Below are 20998 nucleotides of genomic sequence, written 5' to 3'. Positions count from 1 at the left end.
TATTTGAAAATAAAACTGATAAAATGAGCATTCAACATAATAATACACAGATCACCAATATTCAAAATAAGAAGTGGACCTTAAATTTTATATATTAACAAAAGCACAATAATATTATGAATGTCTGTGTTAACCAAAAATGATGAGATCTATACATTTGGAAAGAAATGCTTTATTGCTTAGAAAGGGTTGCAGCCTGCAGCCTCACCACCCTACAGGCTGAGAAGAGCAGCCTTTGGCAGAAACTGAAAGCAGACACTTGATGGAAGGGAAGGGTAGAACAGGAAGTTCCACCCTATGTATGCATATTTAACAGGTTACAGGAGGAGATATAAATATTAATGGAGGGGGCACACATGCATAGTAAGCAAATATGCATGTTACATGTACCCCATGTTCACTTTGGAGTAGAGCCTTAACACTTAAATATATTACATTTAGGCCCTATACATCAAAAGGTGAAGCTGGGTCATGAAAGTCATGAAGGCCCTCAGTGTGCTGCCTCTGTAAACCTGCTAGAACTATTCTATGGTAAGTGTTGTTTTATCAGCAGAGAGTTACTGAAATTCATCTCTTGTCCAATCAAAGCTGTAATTATGGTCTGTGAAATGGGGTGGAGCATCAATTAGTGATCATCTGGTAGTCAATGGGCTGCAATTGTTTCAATATTATTTATCTAAAGGCTGCTAGAAGAAAAAGAAAAAAATCTTGTGGCCGTTTGAACATAGTTTATTTTTTAAGTGTAGAAGTGCATGACTTAACCCTTATTTGGTATGGCCTTTGGTTTTGTTTAGAATTCGATATCTTATTGTCACAAAAGTTCGTTCTATTTGTCTGGTCTCTATTTTAACTTCTGTATACTATGTATTTGGAAATCTACATAAAATGAACAAATATTTTGAAATACCATATCTACTAAAAATTGGATACTTAATTAACATACTTCTCTGTTATATTGGGAAATATATATTTAGTCTTCATCTCTGTATCCTGGCCAGAACTCCACAAACCCTGGGAAGGTCTGCAGTGATGTGTGTCTTTTGTGTGCTAATTAGATGACTGGTGGCTGGGGTCCCTAGATAGTTTTAGTATGGGGGTTAGTCACCCAGAAAGAATTAGGAAAGATTAGAGAGTTGGGATTTTCAGACCAACTTCAGTCTCTGGGGGAGAGGGGCTGAAAGTTGAGTTGATAACTAATGGCTAATGATTTAATTAATTGTGCCTTTTTTTTTTTTTTTTGAGATGGAGTTTCACTCTTGTTGCCCAGGCTGGAGTGCTATGGCGCAATCTCGGCTCACTGCAACCTCCACCTTCCAGGTTCAAGGGATTCTCCTGCCTCAGTCTCCCCAATAGCTGGGATTACAGGTGCCTGCACCCATGCTCTGCTAATTTTTTTGTATTTTTAGTAGAGTTGGGATTTCACCATGTTGGCCAGGCTAGTCTCGAACTCCTTACCTCAGATGATCTGCCTGCCTCGGCCTCCCAAAGTGCTGGGATTACAGGAATGAGCCACCACGCCCAGCCTAATTGTGCCTTTTGTAATGAAGCCTTCATAAAAACCCAAAAGGGCTAAGACAGAAGAACTTTTGGAAGGCTGAACCTGTGAAGGTTCCTAGAGAGTGGTATGCCCAGAGAGAGCATGGAAGCTCTGCCCATCTTCCCCCATGTCTCTCCCTACACATCTTTTCTATCTGGCTGTTTATCTGTATTCTTTGTAGTATTATTGATAATAAATCCATAAAGATGAGTAGAGTGTTTTCCTGAGCTCTGTGAGCCACTCCAGCAAATTAATAAAACCCAAAGAGGAGGTTGTGAAAACCCCAACTTATAGCTGGTCAGTCAGAAGCACAGATCACAACCTGTACTTACAAATGGCACTTGAAGTAGGGGGCAGTCTTGTGGTACTGCATCATCAACCTGTGAGCTCTGATGTTACCTTCAGGTAGATAGAGCAAGAATTGAATTAGAGGCCACTCAGCTGGTGTCTGCTGCAGAATTAATTGGTTGCTGGTGGGTAGAAATCCCCACAGATTTTGATGGCCAAAGATGCTGTGTTAAGTGGAGCTAGATGCATGAGAGTAAGAAAAAAAAAAAAAGAACAAAGAAACACTTTGGGTTTGTGTTTTTCCTTGAATCTCAACATTTCCACAATAAAATCCAGGCCCAAGAGTTCATCAGTGAATTTTTTGAGACATTTAAGAAAGAAACAACATAAATATTACACAAAATATTTCAGGAATAAATAATGTGAAAACAATTCACAAATTATTTTCTAAGGTCAGGAAAACATTGATATCAAAATACCTAGTAAAAAGAAAGGAATGTCACAGGCCAATCTTTCTCAAAAGCACAGTTGCCAACTTCCTTAAAAAAATGAGAAAATAAAACTCAGTCATTTCTACAAGGGTAATTCTTCAGGGTTATGTTTGTTTATTCTAGAAATGCAAAGTTTCTCTAACATTTCAAACTCAACCATGGAAATTAACTTTATCTACCCGCTCACATACCAAAGTAGCAAAATAAACCAAAACAAAGTACTTGCAAGTAACAAATGTTGGTGAGGACATGGTACAGTTGGAACTCTCATATACTGTTAGTGGGAATTCCATTGGGTACAATCATTTTGATAAATTGTTTTGTAACATCTTCTAAAGTTTAATATATGTATATTTTATGACCCAGTAAGTATACTCCTATGTGTATGTTCAACATAATTGCAGAATTATATTTTAAAATGGCTGTATATGAGAATATACAGAGCAGTATTATTCATGATAGCCCAGAGTGGAAATAATATAAATGTCCACCAGGCATAAATGGAAAATATAATTTGTGGTATATTCATCCCATATATTGATAATATCATAAAATTAAAATTTAAGTTCATGCAATGATATGAAAAAATCTCAGAGACACAAATTTGAGTACAAAAGCTAGATATGAGGGTGCATATGCTCTGCAATTTCTGTCAAATAAAAGCAAAAATGAAAAAAGCTAATCAATGGTTATAGAAGTCAGAATAATGTCTATTTGGGGGGGAATAACATCTGGGATGGGCCTGAGGCAGTCTTTTGGAAAGCTGGTAACTTCCTATTACTCAATCTGGATGGTAGTTACACAGATGTGTTTACTTTTCAATAATTATCAAGATGAACTATTATGATTTATGAATTTTTCTTTCTATATACTATATGTTAAAAGAAAATGAACAGGACTATTCTTCCTCAGACAAAGAGATCATGTGATGGAGACTCACCAGAGCTGTTCTCTATAAGCTTGAAGAGCAATGGTATCGGGTAGGTCCAATTCCAAGTGACCAATTGGAAATTGGAAAATTATCTAGTTATGTTTCACAGGGAATTTGTGGATAACCAGAGGATTGAAACTGAGCCAGCCAATGTTTTTAAAAGCATTGTGACAGTTTGGCTACAGAGATTTACCCCTAGGGAGATTAAATGGCTTTACCAAAATTTTAAATAAGATATTCAGCCATTATGTCATTGGCTGTATAATCAGTTGAGGGAAACTGAGGATGCTTATATGAAGAAAGAGGTGGAAGTGAACAGTGGGTAAAGAAAATCACATTGCCAGTAGGCTCATGTCCTGTGCTCAAATTGAAGCCGTATCCATCTTACTTTTTTGGCGTGATAATAGAACAATAGGTAATAACTCATAACTATTTGTAAATGAAAAGTAGAAACTCTGCAGCATAGTTGATGGGGCTACATATAACTTAAAGTTAAACCTACTCAGGAAAATAGGAAATACAACCTTATTCTTACATAAATATTTTCAGCTCATGTTATATGATGGTCATATTTCACTTATCCATCCATCGATTGTGTGACACATTTGGAAATTGAAGTACAATTGAGAACCAGAGAATGAGTAACAAAGATCTTAAACAAGCAAAGTTTGTTAATTTGCTCACAGGAAACTATCTCCGAATCTAACCCACATCCTTTGATTCTTAACTTAGATACAAGTTTAATACTTCTGGTTTATGTGCTCTCCATAAAATTGCAACACCAAGACTGGGCATTCCGATATTCTAGAACGCCAATATTTTCCTTAAGCACTTCATTTCAGGGATTGATTCATAGCTTCAGTCATTCTCAGCAGGAGAGTGTTTTTTGGTTTGTTTGTATGTTTGTTTTTGCCCCACGTTCCTCCTTCACTGTCCCTGAAAACAGAAGCCCTCTTTATGCTTTCACTCAGCTCTAGCAACGACTTCCTCATGATCGTCTGTCCCATCTCCCAGGCTGCCAAAGAAAAAGAAAAGTTTTGCTTGGATCTTGTGGGAGGGCCCTGTGAAGCAGGTGGATGCCTCTATAGAAAACAGATTAAATCAGGGTAATCTCTCCCATGTTGGTAGGTGAGGGAACATTAAAAGATCTGGGCAGAGGAGCTGCCCAGAAGCAGTGGTTCTAAGTGATCCAAACAGAGGTAATGAAGAATTCAGGAGCACAGTTAGACCAGGCCACAGAGGTGGCAATGATGAGTAGGCACCACTGGTGGAAACAGAAGTAGAAGAAAGTAGGAGAGTCAGTAAAGGCTAATACTTTCTATCAAAATGACTATGCTTGTTGCTTTAATCCGTTCTTGCGTCTCTGAAAAGGAATACTTGAGACTGAGTAATTTATGAAGAAAACAAGTTTAATTATCTCACGGTGCCGCAGACTGTACAGGAAGCATGGCACTAATGTCTGCCCTTAGGGATGGCCTCAGGGAGCTTGCAATTGTGGCAGAAAGTAAAAAGGGAGCAGGCATACCACGTGGTCCAGAGAGAGGGAGCAAACAGGAGAAGGGGGAGGTGCCACACACTTTTAACCAACCAGATCTCACATGAACTCAAAGCAAGAACCCCCTCATCACCAAGGGGATGGCACTAAGCCATTCATGAGGAATCTGCCCCCATGATCCAAGCAATTTCCACCAGGCCCCACCTCCAACACTGGGGATCACATTTCAACAAGACATTTGAAGAGGACAAACAAACAAATTGTATCACTTGTTGAACATTAATACTGCAATAAATTTGTGTTTTCACCACGTTTTGGAAATGCTTACACATTTTTATATTAGAAATGCATTAATTTTTGGCTCATTTAATTCATGAATAGCTTATTGTATGAATTATAAATATAAAACCATTTTATATTTATATTTTATAACTATAACATATTGTAAATAGGTATAAAAATAAAACATCAATATTTAGGTGTCACACAAGAGAGATATATACATGTATACATGAATATATGTGTGTGTCTACATATACTTCTGTACACACATCTGTAATTAATACATAGATAGATAAATGCAAATCACTACATGGTATAGCAGAGTTTAGGCACCTAATAATAGTGGAAGGCAGGAAGAAGCAGGTTCATGGGTGTTAGTGAATAATGACTGTGAATCTAACAGATACAAAAGTGAAAACAAATATGTCAAAAGGAAATAGAAGAAATAAAGCCACCCAGTAAAGGGCAAATCCAGTCTCCGGAAGAGATCTCCACCGCGGCCTGGCTCAGTGTTAGTGTTCACAATGATGACATGGAGGAATGTGAAAAACAGTTATTACACTTTTAAAAATCTAAGTACCAAATAGTATAATTCTTTACAAGTATAGCTAGTTTCCAGATGTGTAAAGAAAACTTCCATCATTAAAAAATAATTCAAAAAGCAATTTTCTGAATATTTAAAGAATGTGCTTATCTATGCCTTCCTTTTTAAACTATCCCATGGCAGAAGTTCATTGAGTTTTTCTATTTAAATAGAAGAGGCTGCCTTTTGTTAATGTACTTTTGTTAATTGCACGCTTAATGAATCTCCACAGGAGTCCCACCGTGAGAGGCACGATCCTATTTCTCAAATAAATATTTCTCAAGCTTCTACTGACATGTGGCCCCAGATGAACTTTTCTGTCTCTACCAGGGCTATCATAATGTGAAATATTGGAGAAATTCTACAGAAGTTTAGGTTTTTCTGTTGAGAGATATTAAATGTGAACTCTGTGAAGCTGCTCTTTTGGTGGCAAGTTGAGTATCGAGAGATTTTTATGAAGTATGAAATATATCATGGATTTTCTGAGTTTTAATTTAAAACATTATAAACAGTTGTATATTCTTTGTTGTTACATTTTCTTAAGGGAGAGCCCCATGATGACATCTCTGGGCTGGAGAGGCAAAATATACCAATATACTGGACGAATCAAATGATAGGCTTCATACAACTTGGACAAGTAAGTCTATAATCAGGTGGATTCTCAATATTATCTGAAAAGATGAATAGAAATTTATGAGCTTATGTGAAATTTATCTGTGTTTTGTTAGCATAGATATTTCAGAGCTCAGCTCACACATCACTGCACCCATGTTGAGGAAGGCATATAGAAGGAATGTCTAACACATTTTATTAATTGGGTAAGTAGACCAGCGTGATTTAGCAACATATACAAATACAGTAACACATATTAGAAGCCTTTTCATTACATTATAACAGGAGTAGCAGTAACTCAAAATGGCATTATAAAGTAAAGATCTTTGGGAGTTACTTTAATGAAAATCTGTAACTTGTAATTATCACATCTTTAATTATGACATTTAATTACGAGCTTAACATTGACCTTTTTCCTCAAGCATTTAAACATACCAACTGAGAAATCCTCAAATTACTAATTTTCTTGCTAATATTTTTTCTCATATTAAAAGAAAAAAATAGTAAATTCTAGCCAAGTCAGTGTCCACAGGTATCAGATTTAAATTAGTGGAGCCCTGAGGAATGATTTTTTTTCTTTAAGAGAAAACATGTAAAAATAGTGAAAATTTGGCTTTATAAATATTGAACTTATCCCAAAATTCCATACAATGGTAATGACTGGGGAGCTAGTACAGGTTATTAAGGTGTTTTATCAGCCTTTGAGACACTACTCGTCTGTAGAATTACTGAAAATGCACCTCCTTCTTGAAATGTCATTTTTAAAAAGATGATGCATTTCTGAAAGACCCATCTATTTTTTTAAAACTTCATAATGACTATTTTCTACATACTCACTGATCCCCTACTTGTTTGATGGGAGCAACTGTTTGAAACAAAACTGAAATCAACCAGATACTAGGCTCTATGTATTCATAGATAGAGTTCAGATTGGTTGCCTCTTTAGATGTCATATAAAGTAGCTCTGCTAAGTTCATGGTCTCTTCCCTGTTTGGGAATCTCATTGTGTGCGAATTTGGCAGGTGGAAAGAACTTAGAGGCCGAGGATATCCAGGATGCACATGTTGCCAGCAGCTACTATCAAAGTTTAAGGCAATCTAGCTAGGCGCGGTGGCTCATGCTTGTAATCCCAGCACTTTGGGAGGCCGAGGCAGGTGGATCATGAGGTCAGGAGATCGAGACCATCCTGGCTAACAAGGTGAAACCCCGTCTCTACTAAAAATACAAAAAAAAAAAAATTAGCTGGGCGTGGTGGCGGGTGCCTGTAGTCCCAGCTACTCGGGAGGCTGAGGCAGGAGAATGGCGTGAACCCGGGAGGCGGAGCTTGCAGTGAGCCGAGATTGCGCCACTGCACTCCAGCCTGGGCGACAGAGCGAGACTCCGTCTCAAAAAAAAAAAAAAAAAAAAGTTTAAGGCAATCTAGGGAATATTGATCCCCCAGGTGAAGATCTTCATAGCTCATAGTTTCATGATAGCATAAATTATGTTATCACTACTTCATTAGAGTACTGCTATGGGGCCTCCCATATTGGCAAGATATTTTATTATTCAAAGTTTATTGCAATTACTAGACACTTTCAAACCAGAAACCTATGATATCCCATTTTCCTCATTTGGGTCTTCTAATTTTATTAGCATGTATAACATCTGTTTAGCTCAGAGCAGTGAACAAACTATTAAGACTTAGCTGATAATAGAAGCTTTGGGATTTTTATTTACATATGTTTCAAATATTAGCATAAATACACAGAGAACACATATACACGTAAGTACAAATGCACACATGTATGTGTTTAACTTTTAAACTGTGTATATCATTAATAATAATTATTAACATCTTTTACTCCCAGTGATTTGCCTTTTCATTTATTATCTTGTTTCTCAAGTGGGACATAAGTGTCATGGGAAGGTTCTGAAAATGGACTCCTTAGAAAGAGACTCTGAGATGAAAGGTAATTTGCAGATTTATTTGGCAGTGTTTTTGAGCCCTATATTACTAAGATAGTTAGAAAAGCAGAATTAGCACATGGAGAAGCTGACCTGGAATGAAATTGCAACTGAAATTTTATTGGTCCTATAAGAAGCTCTGGAGCTGAGATGCCCTTTCACGGTGGTTGCTTCTAGTGAGGGTGCAGTAGGGGGTTGGAGAAAGGGGCAAACTAACTTTGAGCCAAGCAGTTGCAATGGCCAAGGCCAATCCCAGGGATCAATGCAGCTATGAGCCACTAGGGTGTGCTGTTCCTAACAGCTGGGGCATGGCTGTGTCATACTTGACCCAGCACCAGTTTTCAATATAGGGGGTTTTGGCATTTTATTTTATTTCATTTTATTTTATTATTTTATTTTATTTTATGTCCCAAAACTTAGAATGGCACCTAGAAGATAGCATGTGCTCAGTAAATAATTTCTTAAAGTTGTTTATCAAAATCATATAACTTATAGCTTATTAGACTGATGAAACCCTAATAAAATAGCTATGAATCACAGTGCAGAGTGAAGAAAGAAAAATTTTATGACTGTTCTCCTAATTATAATAACATTATGCTTGATATGAAACCGATTAATTGTTAGAGAGGTTGGCAGGAATGCTTTTTCAACATTCTTCCAGTAGATTATAAGGAAGTACTTCGGAAAATACTAATATTATAGTCTAAGAAATCTCATTATTAAATAGAAAAAAAGTGTATAGGTGAGACCAATGGAAAATTTTGAAATTTTAATCAATGTCTGTGAATATGATAACTCTGGAAATAGGTATGTTGAATTATACTAGCCTGCTTCAAATAAAAGTGTTTTAGGGGACTTCACTTAACACACGAATTATATATTACATTTTAAGCTAGTTTCTCAATTCATTGGTTAGAAAATTGTTATGTCTTTGATTTGAAAAGTCTTATTTCATGTACCTGAATTGAAATTTTCTAAATATTTATGGAAAAATTTAACCAATTTAATCATTCTAATAACAAGTCTATTCAAATATGACTTGAATGCTGATCTCTTCAGATACATATTAAAATTGGAATAATATGAAAGAGAATTTCATGGCCCCAGGACAAGCATAGAATACAAATATGTGAGGCATTACATGTGTATCGTGTGTAGAGGGAACAAAATATCTGGCTGACTAATTTCTCCCAGCAAAATTTAATGCCATGGAAAATACACCAACACCAATCAGAAATTCATGGGAAAATTTTATCGAACATGAAGCACGTAATAACACATGTTCAACGAAGTCAAGCTTTCCAACAATATCAAGCCTATGGAAAGTCATGTACCTATTAGAAATCAAGGAATTTTAACCCCAGGTTCTCTTCTTCAGAACAGTGCTTGAAGATAAACTACAGCCAATCAAGCGGTGTCTGATGAAATTATGTACAGAAGGACTGCTGTTGTTTGTACATTTGCCCCTCCCAAATTCATGCTGAAATTTTATCTCCAATGAGATACTATTGAGAGTTGAAGACTTTAAGAGGTGATTGGGTCATGGGGGCTCTGCCTTCATAAATAGCTTAATCCATTAACTGATTAATGGATTATCATGGGAATTAGATTAGTGGCCTTATAAGAAGAGGAAAAGAGATCTGAGCTAGCACCCTTGGCTTCCTCACCATGTGATACCCCATTCCACCTGGAGACTCTATAGAGAATTACTACCAGTAAGAAGGCCCTCACCAGATTTGGACTCTCAACCTGGGAACTCCTGGCTTCATAAGTGTAAGAAGTAAATTTTGTTTTTTTATAAATTAGTTCCAGATACTCTATTATAAGCAACAGAAATATGGACTAAGACAGGAAATTGGTACCAGAAATGGGATTGTTTTAGTTAACAAAGACTTTAAAATGTGGAAGCAGCTTCGTAGCTGGGTAATGGGCAGAGGCTGAAAGAATTTGAAGGATCAGGCCCAGATTCTGGTGAGGGCTTAGAAGACAAGAAGACTAAGGAAAGTTTAGAACTCCTTCGAGATTGGTTAAGTGGTTGTGACTAGAATGCTGATAGAAATACGGCCAGTAAAGACCATTCAGATGAGATTTCAGATATAACTGAGGAACAAGATACTAGAAACTAGAGGAAAGGCCATCTTTGTTATAATTTAACAAAGAACTTGGCCACACTGTGTCCATGCCCCAGGGCTTTGTGGAAGGCCAAACTTGAGAGTGATGAACTAAGGTATCTGGCCACAAGAAGCTTTGTAAAAGTTCAGGAGAGGAAACCAAGGTTGGAGCCCAGTGATCATTTGCTAAAGAGATTAGCATGGATAGAAGAGAGCTAGGTGCGATTGCTCAAGACAGTGGAAGAAAGATCCCCAGTGATCTTTCAGAGATCTTTGAGGCTGCCCCTTCAATCACAGACCGAGAGTTTTAAAAGGGCAGAATGGTTTCAGAGGACAGGCCCAGAACTCTTCACAGACTTGCTGCCCAGCCTTCTCAGGACCTGTTCCCCACACCCTACTCCAGTGCTCCACAGCCACAGTTCCAGAACGTACAAGTCATAAACCTTAGGAGCATCCACATGTTAATTTTGAAGGCTTGCAAAAAGCAAGAGCTGTAGAGACTTGGAAGCCTCCACCCAGATTTCAAAAGATGTTTTCAAAAGCCTGAGGCTCCAGGCAGAGACTTGTCACAGGGCAGAGCTACTGCATAGAACCTTGCTAGGTTGTGGGGTTGGAGTTGCCTCAGAGGGTGTCCACCAGGGCAATGCCTAGCAGAGCTGTGGGAGCAAGACTACCACCAGGACGCCAGACTGAGAAGTCACTAGCAGCATGCAACACCCACCTGGAAAAGCTTTAGGCACTGAACTCCAACCTGTACAAGTAGCCCTGTGGGCTGCACCCAGAAAAGGGGTTGGGCTGCCTGAGGCTTTGGGGGCCCAACTCCTGTCCCACTCCAGGAGGCAGCACATGAAGTTAAAAAAAGACTATTCTCGAGGTTTAAGATTTAACGTCTGCACAGCTTGATTTTGGACTTGATTCGGGGCCTGTTATTCCTTGCTTTTCAACTATTTCTCCCTGTTGGAATGGAAATGTCTACCTTATGCCTATATTGAATGTTGGAAGCACATAACTTGTTTTTATTTCACATGCTCACAGATAAGACTTGGAATTTTGGATTTGGAGTTGGTAATGGAACAAGTTAAGACTTTGGGGATATGGAGATGGAATGAATGTATTTGTATGTGAGAAGAACATGAGTTTTGAGAGGCCAGGGGTGGAATGCTATAGTTGAATATTTGTCCTCTCCAAAACTCAGGCTGAAATTTAATTCTCAGTGTGGTTGGATTGAGAGGTCGAGCCTTTAAGAAGTGATTGGGTCCTGAGGACTCTGCCCTTATGAACGAGTTCATCCATGCATGGATTAATGGATCATTGGATTATCACAGGAATAGAATTGGTGACTTTATATGAAGAGGAAAAGAGACCTGAGTTAGCACACTCAGTATCTTCACCCCTTGATACCCTGGGCTGCTTTGGGACTACTGCAGAGAGTTCTCACCAGCAAGAAGGCCTCACCAGATGTGGCCTTTCAACCTTGGATTTCTCAGCCCCAAGACTGTAAGAAATAAACTTTGTTTCTTTATAAATTTCCCAGTTGCAGGCATTCTGTTATAAGAAACAGAAAGTGAACTAAGACAGCCATTAGACGCTTGAAAGATATTTAAGTGTAAAACTGATAGTGGAAAAAAAAAGTAGGATTAGATTGCAAAACAAAATATAAATGTTGATTTTTTGACATGTAAAAATGACATAAAAAACTTAGGAGAAAAAGGTGTAAAGAAGTTAGGAGATAGAGTATGTTAGTGTTGTCTCTTTTCTAACAGCTGAGAAGGCAAGTAATAGATTCATAAACATATTTTAATGTACTCAGGAGAATGAATTGTTGAGAAATGGGTTACAGGAGTAGAAAAAAACATTAAGAAAGAAGAAGAAGAATGTTAATTTATTAGTGCTTATATTAAGTAAATAATAGGTTAAAGAAATAGAGAACTACATTTGTATTAGGTAACCTCTTTGATTTATTGTATAAAAGATAATGTTAAAAGTACACAATAAATACAAATATTCCTATATATTAAGGGTCCACACCCACAAACACACACACACACACACACACATCCCAACACACACAGCAGTGCAATTTAAATACATGCCAAGACTTGTAAGTTAAAACTATAAAAATAGAAATTATAACCTAAAACAGTCTGACAGAACTAATATGAAATATATCAGTCATACTATAAATATAAACTGAGTAAAGGCACATGTTTAAAGGCAAGATTTATAAAATAGCATACAAAATAAACCCAAATCTAGGCCATAAATCTAGAATAAAGAGACACAGATAAGACAGTGACTTAGAAAGTTTAAAAATAAAAGGAGAAACAAAGGTATATTCGGCCAATGCAAACAAAAGAAATGCAATTCACATTTTTATCCCAGGGTTTTTATGACAGTGTTCCAGATAATATAACATAAACATTCATAAAGCAAATATTAAAGAATAGACTTTAAAAATACAGATAAACTCACTATTGATAGGAGACTTTAATTCTCTCAGTCCATGAAATATTATATGACTAAGAATGTAAAATGTAAGCAAAATTAGAACTGACTGATACATAACTAATTCTGAAAATGATAAAAATGGAAAATATAGCCTTATTTCAGGTGTCCATGGGACATTCATAAACATTAACCATACATTACTTGGCAATAAATTCTAAGTTTTTAAATGCCAAAGAGTAAACATAGCAAAACATCTGTGATCACAATACCAAATTAAATTTGCAAATTAATAACAAAATCAGAAACAAAATGATCCTTTTATAGATAACATTCTAATAATCTTTATAAACTCTTAATTGAGAAAATACAAACATAAAAAGTAGAACTTAAGAAAAACAAAATAATAGATAAAAATACTATTACTCAGAACCAATTAGATCTAGTAAACTATATGCCATAAGGAAAATTTTTAGTCTTCAGTTATTATATTAATTTAAAACATAAAGGAAATAGTGAAAACTTTCAAAACAAAAAAGTTAGAATAAAAATAACTAAAGACTTAAAGGGAATATGAAGAAACAATTAATAAATATAAAAGAGAAATTAGTAAGAAAAAAGAACAGAATTATAAACAGACACAAATGCTTTTTTGAACAAAAATAACAAAGTAAAAAATTGAACCTATTTAACTTATTTAAGAACAATATAAAATCAAAATGTAAAAAAATTAAGAAAAAAAACAAGTTAAATGAAACAGTGAAAATTTTAAATTGCATAACACTAGCAAATAAACTTAAAGAAATAGATAAGAATAGGTTAAGTTTTTAGGAAAATAGATTTTACCAAAATTGCCTGCTGAAGAGATAAAAGTCTACAAAGATCATGTTCCACAAGGGAAATACAGGGTGCTATGTAAGAACTAATCTCAAAAGAAAGAACACCACAGCCAACTATTTTACAAGGGAATTCTACCAAACATTTAAAAAGTGAATATTTCCATTGCTATTTAAACTATTTCAGAACATGGGGGAAAAATAAGGAAGGAAAATGGCCAAACTCATGTATGAAGCAACTATAATATTGAGCCCAACATTTAATATAAAAAAAGGAAATTTAACTTATCACTACTAATAAAAATTATAAAAGAAACACAAATGCAAAATCCTGTGAAACATAAAACTAAAAACACGTGACTAAGTGGAAATTATTCCAGGAATACTAGTGTATATTAATGTTTGGAAATCTATTAATAAAGCAGTGAAATGGCAAGGGATAAAATGCAATGATATATTCCTTAAGTAAAAATGAATGGATATTTGTTAATATGGCAAAATATACGTATTTCAAACACAAAACCAAGAGCATGCTTAATGAAGAAACATTTGAAGTCTTTCAAAAGTAAGGAACAAGAAATAGACACAATGAACACTAGTAACAAACATCAGACAGCAGGTATATAAGATAAAACCACAAAGATATATAAAAATTGAAAAGGAAGAATTAGCATCTTAACAAATTCATATATGAAATATTAGATTATATATATACACATATACACATGTGTATATATATGTGTATACATATATATTATATATATAGAAGGTTGGAGAATTTTATTGCTCGAACAAAGAATCTGACAAAAGAATCTGAATATATAATGCATGTATGGGGCAACTTCACTGAAAAGGGTGGGGGAATAAGATGCTGACCTAAGGAGCTTTGGAAATGAGTGAAATCTATAAGTCTAAAGACAAAAAGAATTGTACACAAGCAGTGTGCTAGAGTTGATAAATTTATTTCCCACGGGGAACATAACTCTCCATTCCTTAAACTCAAGAGTGTTCATAGTGCCTTTCTTCCAAAAATTACAATATAAAAAGGGAGTAAAAGGTTAGCTTGATAGGAGATAAAGCTAAAAGGAGAAAAACTAGCTCAAAATCATTGACCAAGGTTAAGAATAAGAGTGATTAATTACATTTCTTTTATTATACTTTAAGATCTGGGGTACGTGTGCAGAACGTGCAGGTTTGTTACATAGGTATACACGTGCCATGGTGGTTTGCTGCATCCATCAACCCATCATCTACATTAGGTATTTTTCCTAATGCTATCCCTCCTCTAGCCCCCAACCCCTGACACGCCCTGGTGTGTGATATTCCCCTCCCTGTGTCCATGTGTTCTCATTGTATAACTCCCACTTATGAGTGAGAGTATGCTGTGTTTGTTTTTTTGTTCCTGTGTTAGTTTGCTGAGAATGATGGTTTCCAGCTTCATTCATGTCCCAGCAAAAGACATAAACTTATCATTTTTTATGGTTGCATAGTATTCCATGATGTATATGTGTCGTATTTTCTTTATCCAGTCTATCACTGATGGGCATTTGGGTTGGTTCCAAGTCTTTGCTATTGTGAATAGAGCCGCAATAAACATATGTGTGCATGTGTCTTTATAGTAGAATGATTTATAATCCTTTAGGTATATACCCAGTAATGGGATTGCTGGGTCAATTGGTATTTCTGGTTCTAGATCCTTGAGGAATTGCCATACTGTCTTCCACAATGGTTGAACTAATTTATACTCCTACCAACAGTGTAAAACTGTTCCTTTTTCTCCACATCCTCTCCAGCATCAGTTGTTTCCTGACTTTTTAATGATCGCCATTCTAACTGGCGTAAGATGGTATCTTATTGTGGTTTTGATTTGCATTTCTCTAATGACCAGTGATGATGAGCTTTTTTTCATGTTTTTGGCCACATAAATGTCTTCTTCTGAGAAGTGTCTGTTCATATCCTTCACCCACTTTTTGATGAGGTTGTTTTTATTCTTGTAAATTTAAGTTCCTTGTAGATTCTGGATATTAGCCCATTGTCAGATGGATAGATTGCAAAAATTTTCTCCAATTCTGTAGGTTGGCTGTTCAATCTGATGATAGTTTCTTTTGCTGTGCAGAAGCTCTTTAGTTTAACTAGATCCCGCTTGTCAATTTCGGCTTTTGTTGCCATTGCTTTTGGTGTTTTAGTCATGAAGTCCTTGCCCATGCCTATGTCCTGAATGGTATTGCCTATGTTTTCTTCCAGGGTTTTTATGGTTTTAGGTCTTACATTTAAGTCTTTAATCCATCTTGAGTTAATTTTTGTATAAGGTGTAAGGAAGGAGTCCAGTTTCAGTTTTCTGCATATGGCTAGCCAGTTTTCCCAGCACCATTTATTAAATAGGGAATCCTTTCCCCATTGCTTGTTTTTGTCAGGTTTGTCAAAGATCAGATGGTTGTAGATGAGTGGCATTATTCCTGAGACCACCATCTGTTTCATTGGTTCATATATGTGTTTTGGTAACGGTACCATGCTGTATTGGTTGCTGTAGCCTTGTAGCATAGTTTGAAGTCAGGTAGCGTGATGCCTTCATCTTTGTTCTTTTTGCTTAGGATTGTCTTGGATATACAGACAAAATACTTATATTTGGCTCCCTATGAAATTTAAAGTGGTTTTTTTCTAATTATGTGAAGAAAGTCAATGGTAGCTTGATGGAGATAGCATTGAAACTATAAATTACTTTGGGCGGTATGGCCATTTTCACGATATTCATTCTTCCTATATATGAGTATGGGATGATTTTCCCATTTGTTTGTGTCTTCTCTTATTTCTCTGAGCAGTGATTTGCAGTTCTTCTTGAAGAGGTCCCTCACATCCCTTGTAAGCTGTATTCCTAGGTATTTTATTCTCTTACTAGCAGTTATGAACGGGAGTTCACTCATAATTTGTCTGTTTGTCTATTATTGGTATATAGGAATGCTTGTGATTTTTGCACATCAATTTTGTATACTGAGGCTTTGCTGAAGTTGCTTATCAGCTTAAGGAGATTTTGGGCTAGATAATGAGGTTTTGTAAATATACAATCATGTCATATGCAAACAGACAATTTGACTTCCTCTCTTCCTATTTGAATACGCTTTATTTCTTTCTCTTGCCTGATTGCCCTGGACAGAACTTCCAATACCATGTTGAAGAGGAATGGTGAGAGAGGGCGTCCTTGTCTTGTGCCAGTTTTCAAAGGGAATGCTTCCAGCTTTTGCCCATTCAGTATGATATTGGCTGTGGGTTTGTCATAAATATGTGTTATTATTTTGAGTACATTCCATCAATACCTAGTTTATTAAGAGTTTTTAGCATGAAGTTGTGTAGAATTTTATTGAAGGCCTTTTCTGCATCTATTGAGATAATCATATGGTTTTTGTCATTGGTCTGTTTATGTGATGGATTACATTTATTGATTTGCATATTTTGAACCAGCCTTACATCCCAGAGATGAAGCCGACTTGATCATGGTGGATAAGCTTTTTGATGTGCTGCTGGATTCGGTTTGCCAGTATTTTATTGAATATTTTTGCATTGATGTTCATTAGGGATATTGGTCTGAAATTTTCTTTTTTGTTATGTCTCTGCCAGATTTTGGTATTATGATGATGCTGGTCTCATAAAATGAGTTAAAGAGGAGTCCCTCTTTGTCTATTGTTTTGAATAGTTTCAGAAGGAATGGTACCAGCTCCTCTTTGTACCTCTGGTAGAATTCGGATGTGAATCCCTCTGGTCTTGTGCTTTTTTTTGGTTGGTAGACTATTAATTACTTCCTCAATTTCAGAACTTTTTATTGGTCTATCCAGGGATTCGACTTCTTCCTGGTTTAGTCTTAGGAGGGTGTATGTGTCCAGGAATTTATCCATTTCTTCTAGATTTTCTAGTTTATTCGCGTAGAAGTGTTCATACTATTCTCTGATGGTAGTTTGTATTTCTTTGGGATCAGCGGTGATGTCCCCTTTATCATTTTTTATTGTGTCTATTTGATTCTTCTCTCTCTTCTTCTTTATTAGTCTGGCTAGCCGTCTATCTATTTTGTTAATCTTTTCAAAAGACCAGCTCCTGGATTCATTGATTTTTTGAAGGGTTTTTCGTGTTTCTTTCTCCTTCAGTTCTGCTCTAATCTTAGTTATTTCTTGTCTTCTGCTAGCTTTTGAGTTTGTTTGTTCTTGCTTCTCTAGTTCTTTTAATTGTGATGTTAGGGTATCTATTTTAGATCTTTCCTGTTTTCTCCTGTGGGCATTTAGTGCTATAAATTTTCCTCTAAACAATGCTTTAGCTATGTTCTGGTATGTTGCTGAGATTCTGGTATGTTGTGTCTTTGTTCTCATTGGTTTCAAAGAACTTCTTTATTTCTGCCTTAATTTTGTTATTTACCCAGTAGTCATTCAGGAGCATGTTGTTCAGTTTCCATGTAGTTGTGCAGTTTTGAGTGAGTTGCTTAATCCTGAGTTCTAATTTGATTGCACTGTGGTCTGAGAGACTGTTATGATTTCCATTCTTTCGCATTTGCTGAGGAATGTTTTACCTCCAATTATGTGGTCACTTTCAGAATAAATGTGATATGGTGCTGTGATGAATGTACATTCTGTTGATTTGGGGTAGAGAGTTCTGTAGATGTCTATTAGGTCTGCTTGGTCCAGAGCTGAGTTCAAGTCCTGAATAGCCTTGTTAATTTTCTGTCTTGTTGATCTGTCTAATACTGACAGTGGCAGGTTAAAGTCTCTCACTATTATTGTATGGGAGTCTAAGTCTCTTTGTAGGTCTCTAAGAACTTGCTTTATGAATCTGGGTGCTCCTGTATTGGGTGCATATCTATTTAGGATAGTTAGCTCTTCTTGTTGCGTTGATCCCTTTACCATTATGTAATGCCCTTCTTTGTCTTTTTTGATATTTGTTGGCTTAAAGTCTGTTTTATCAGAGACTAGGATTGCAACCCCTGCTTTTTTTGTTGTTTTTGCTTTCCATTTGCTTGATAAATATTCCTCCGTCCCTTTATATTGAGCCTATGTATATCTTTGCACGTGAGATGGGTCTCCTGAACAGAGCATACCGATGGGTCTTGACTCTTTATCCAATTTGCCAGTCTGTGTCTTTTAAATGGGCATTTAGCCCATTTACATTTAAGGTTAATATTGTTATGTGTGAATTTGATCCTGTCATTATGATGCTAGCTGGTTATTTTGCCCATTAATTGATGCAATTTCTTCATAGTGTCGATGTTCTTTTCAATCTGGTATGTTTTTACAATGGCTGGTACTGGTTGTTCTTTTCCATTTTTAGTGCTTCCTTCAGGAGCTCTTGTAACACAGGCCTGATGGTGACAAAATCTCTCAGCATTTGCTTGTCTGTAAAGGATTTTATTTATCCTTCGCTTATGAAGCTTATGCTGGATATGAAATTCTGGGTTAAAAATTCTTTTTTTTAAGGATGTTGAATATTGACCCCCTATGTTCTTCTGCATTATAGGGTTTCTGCAGAGAAGGCTGCTATTAGTCTGACGGGCTTCCATCTGTGGGTAACCCAACCTTTCTCTCTGGCTGCCCTTAACATTTTTTCCTGAATCTGACAATTATGTGTCTTGGAGTTGCTCTTCTCGAGGCACATATTTGTGGTGTTCTCTTTCCTGAATTTGAATTGGCCTGTCTTGCTAGGTTGGAGATGTTCTCCTGGATAATATCCTGAAATGTGTTTTCCAACTTGGTTCCATTCTCATCACTTTCAGGTACACCAATCAAACGTAGGTTTGGTCTTTTCACATAGTTCTATATTTCTTGGAGGCTTTGTTCATTCCTTTTCGTTCTTTTTTTCTCTAATCTTGTCATTATGTTTTATTTCATTAAGTTGATATTCAATCTCTGATATCCTTTCTTCTACTTGATCGATTCAGCTATTGATACTTGTGTATGCTTCACGAAGTTCTCATGCTGTGTTGAGCTACATTAGGTCATTTATGTTCTTCTCTAAACTGGTTATTCTAGCTAGAAATTCATCTAACCTTTTTTCAAGGTTCTTAGCTTCCTTGCATTGGGTTAGAACATGCTCCTTTAGGTTGGAGAAGTTTGTTATTAACCACCTTCTGAAGCTTACTTCTGTCAATTCGTCAAACTCATTCTCTGTCCTGTTTTGTTCCCTTGCTGGCGAGCAGTTGTGATCCTTTGGAGGAGAAGAGGCATTCTAGTTTTTGGAATTTTCAGCCCTTTTGCACTGGTTTTTCCTCATCTTCATGGAGTTATCTACCCCATGGTCTTTTATTTTGGTGACCTTCTAATGACGTTTCTGCGTGGATGTCATTTTTGTTGATATTGATGCTATTCCTTCCTGTTTGTTAGTTTTCCTACTAACAGTCAGGCCCTTCTGCTGCAGGTCTGCTGGAATTGGCTGGAGGTCCACTCCAGACCGTTTGCCTGGGTATCAGCAGCAGAAGCTGCAGAACAGCAAAGATTGCTGCCTGCTTCTTCCTCTGGAAGCTTTTTCGCAGAGGGGCACCTGCTAGATTCCAGCCGAAGCTCTCCTGTATGAGGTGTCTGTCGACCCCTGCTGGGAGTTGTCTCCCAGTCAGGAGGCATGGGGGGTCAGCGACCTACTTGAGGGGGCAGTCTGTCCCTTAGCAGAGCAGGAGTGCTGTGCTTGGAGATCTCCTGCTCTCTTCAGAGCCGGCAGGCAGTAATGTTTAAGTCTGCTGAAGCTGCCCCCACAGCTGCCCTGTCCCCCAGGTGCTCTGTCCCAGGGAGATGCGAGTTTTATCTATAAGCCTCTGACTGGGGCTGCTGCCTTTCTTTCAGAGATGCCCTGCCCAGAGAGGAGGAGTCTAGAGAGGTAGTCAGGCTACCCCAACTTTGCAGAGCTGTGCTGGGCTCTGCCTCATTTGAACTTCCTGGTGGCTTTGTTTACACTGTGAGGGGAAAACCACCTACTTAAGCCTCAGTAATGGTGGATGCCCCTCCCCCAGCCAAGCTCTAGTGTCCCTGGTCGACTTCAGACTGATGTGCTGGCAGCGGGAATTTCAAGCCAGTGGATCTTAGCTTGCTGGGCTCTGTGGGGTGGATCTGCTGAAGTAGCCCATTTGGCTCTCTGGCTTCAGCCCTCTTTCCAGGTAGTGAATGGTTCTGTCTCACTGGTGTTCCAGGCACCAATGGGGTATTAAAAAAAACTCTTGCAGCTAGCTCAGTGTCTGCCCAAAGGGCTGTCCAGTTTTGTGCTTGAAATCCAGTGCCCTGGTGGTGTAGGCATCCAAGGGAATCTATCTCCTGGTCTGAAGGTTGTGAAGACCATGGAAATTCACAGCACAGTCCCTCAAGGCTTCCCTTGGCTAGGAGAGGGAATTCCCCAACCCTTTGCACTTCCTGGGTGAGGTGATGCCCCACCCCACTTTGGCTCACCCTCTGTGGGCTGCACCCACTGTCTAACCAGTCCCAG

General features: G+C 37.2%; 3 long non-coding RNA genes across 3 annotated transcripts in view; 2 read left to right on the top strand and 1 right to left on the bottom strand.

Annotated features, from left to right (window-relative positions):
* The window catches only part of LOC131381490 (uncharacterized), a 56415-nt gene that overhangs the window by 21098 nt on the left and 14319 nt on the right, over positions 1-20998 (bottom strand). The window lies entirely within an intron of this gene.
* Positions 3210-7379, top strand: LOC131381489 (uncharacterized). The gene is made up of 4 exons (XR_009210258.1): positions 3210-3296; positions 6152-6244; positions 6336-6425; positions 7242-7379. It is a non-coding gene; the product is annotated as an uncharacterized LOC131381489 (long non-coding RNA).
* LOC131381488 (uncharacterized) overlaps positions 8103-20998 on the top strand; it is a 28286-nt gene continuing 15390 nt past the window's right edge. Inside the window, exon 1 of the long non-coding RNA XR_009210257.1 lies at positions 8103-8171. This is a non-coding gene — a long non-coding RNA (uncharacterized LOC131381488). The remainder of the gene's footprint in view (positions 8172-20998) is intronic.

Source organism: Hylobates moloch, unplaced genomic scaffold, assembly GCF_009828535.3.
Source record: "Hylobates moloch isolate HMO894 unplaced genomic scaffold, HMol_V3 SCAFFOLD_16, whole genome shotgun sequence".
Lineage (NCBI taxonomy): Eukaryota > Metazoa > Chordata > Mammalia > Primates > Hylobatidae > Hylobates > Hylobates moloch.
Note: the sequence above shows the minus strand (reverse complement) of the source record. Positions and strands in the feature narration are given on the sequence as shown.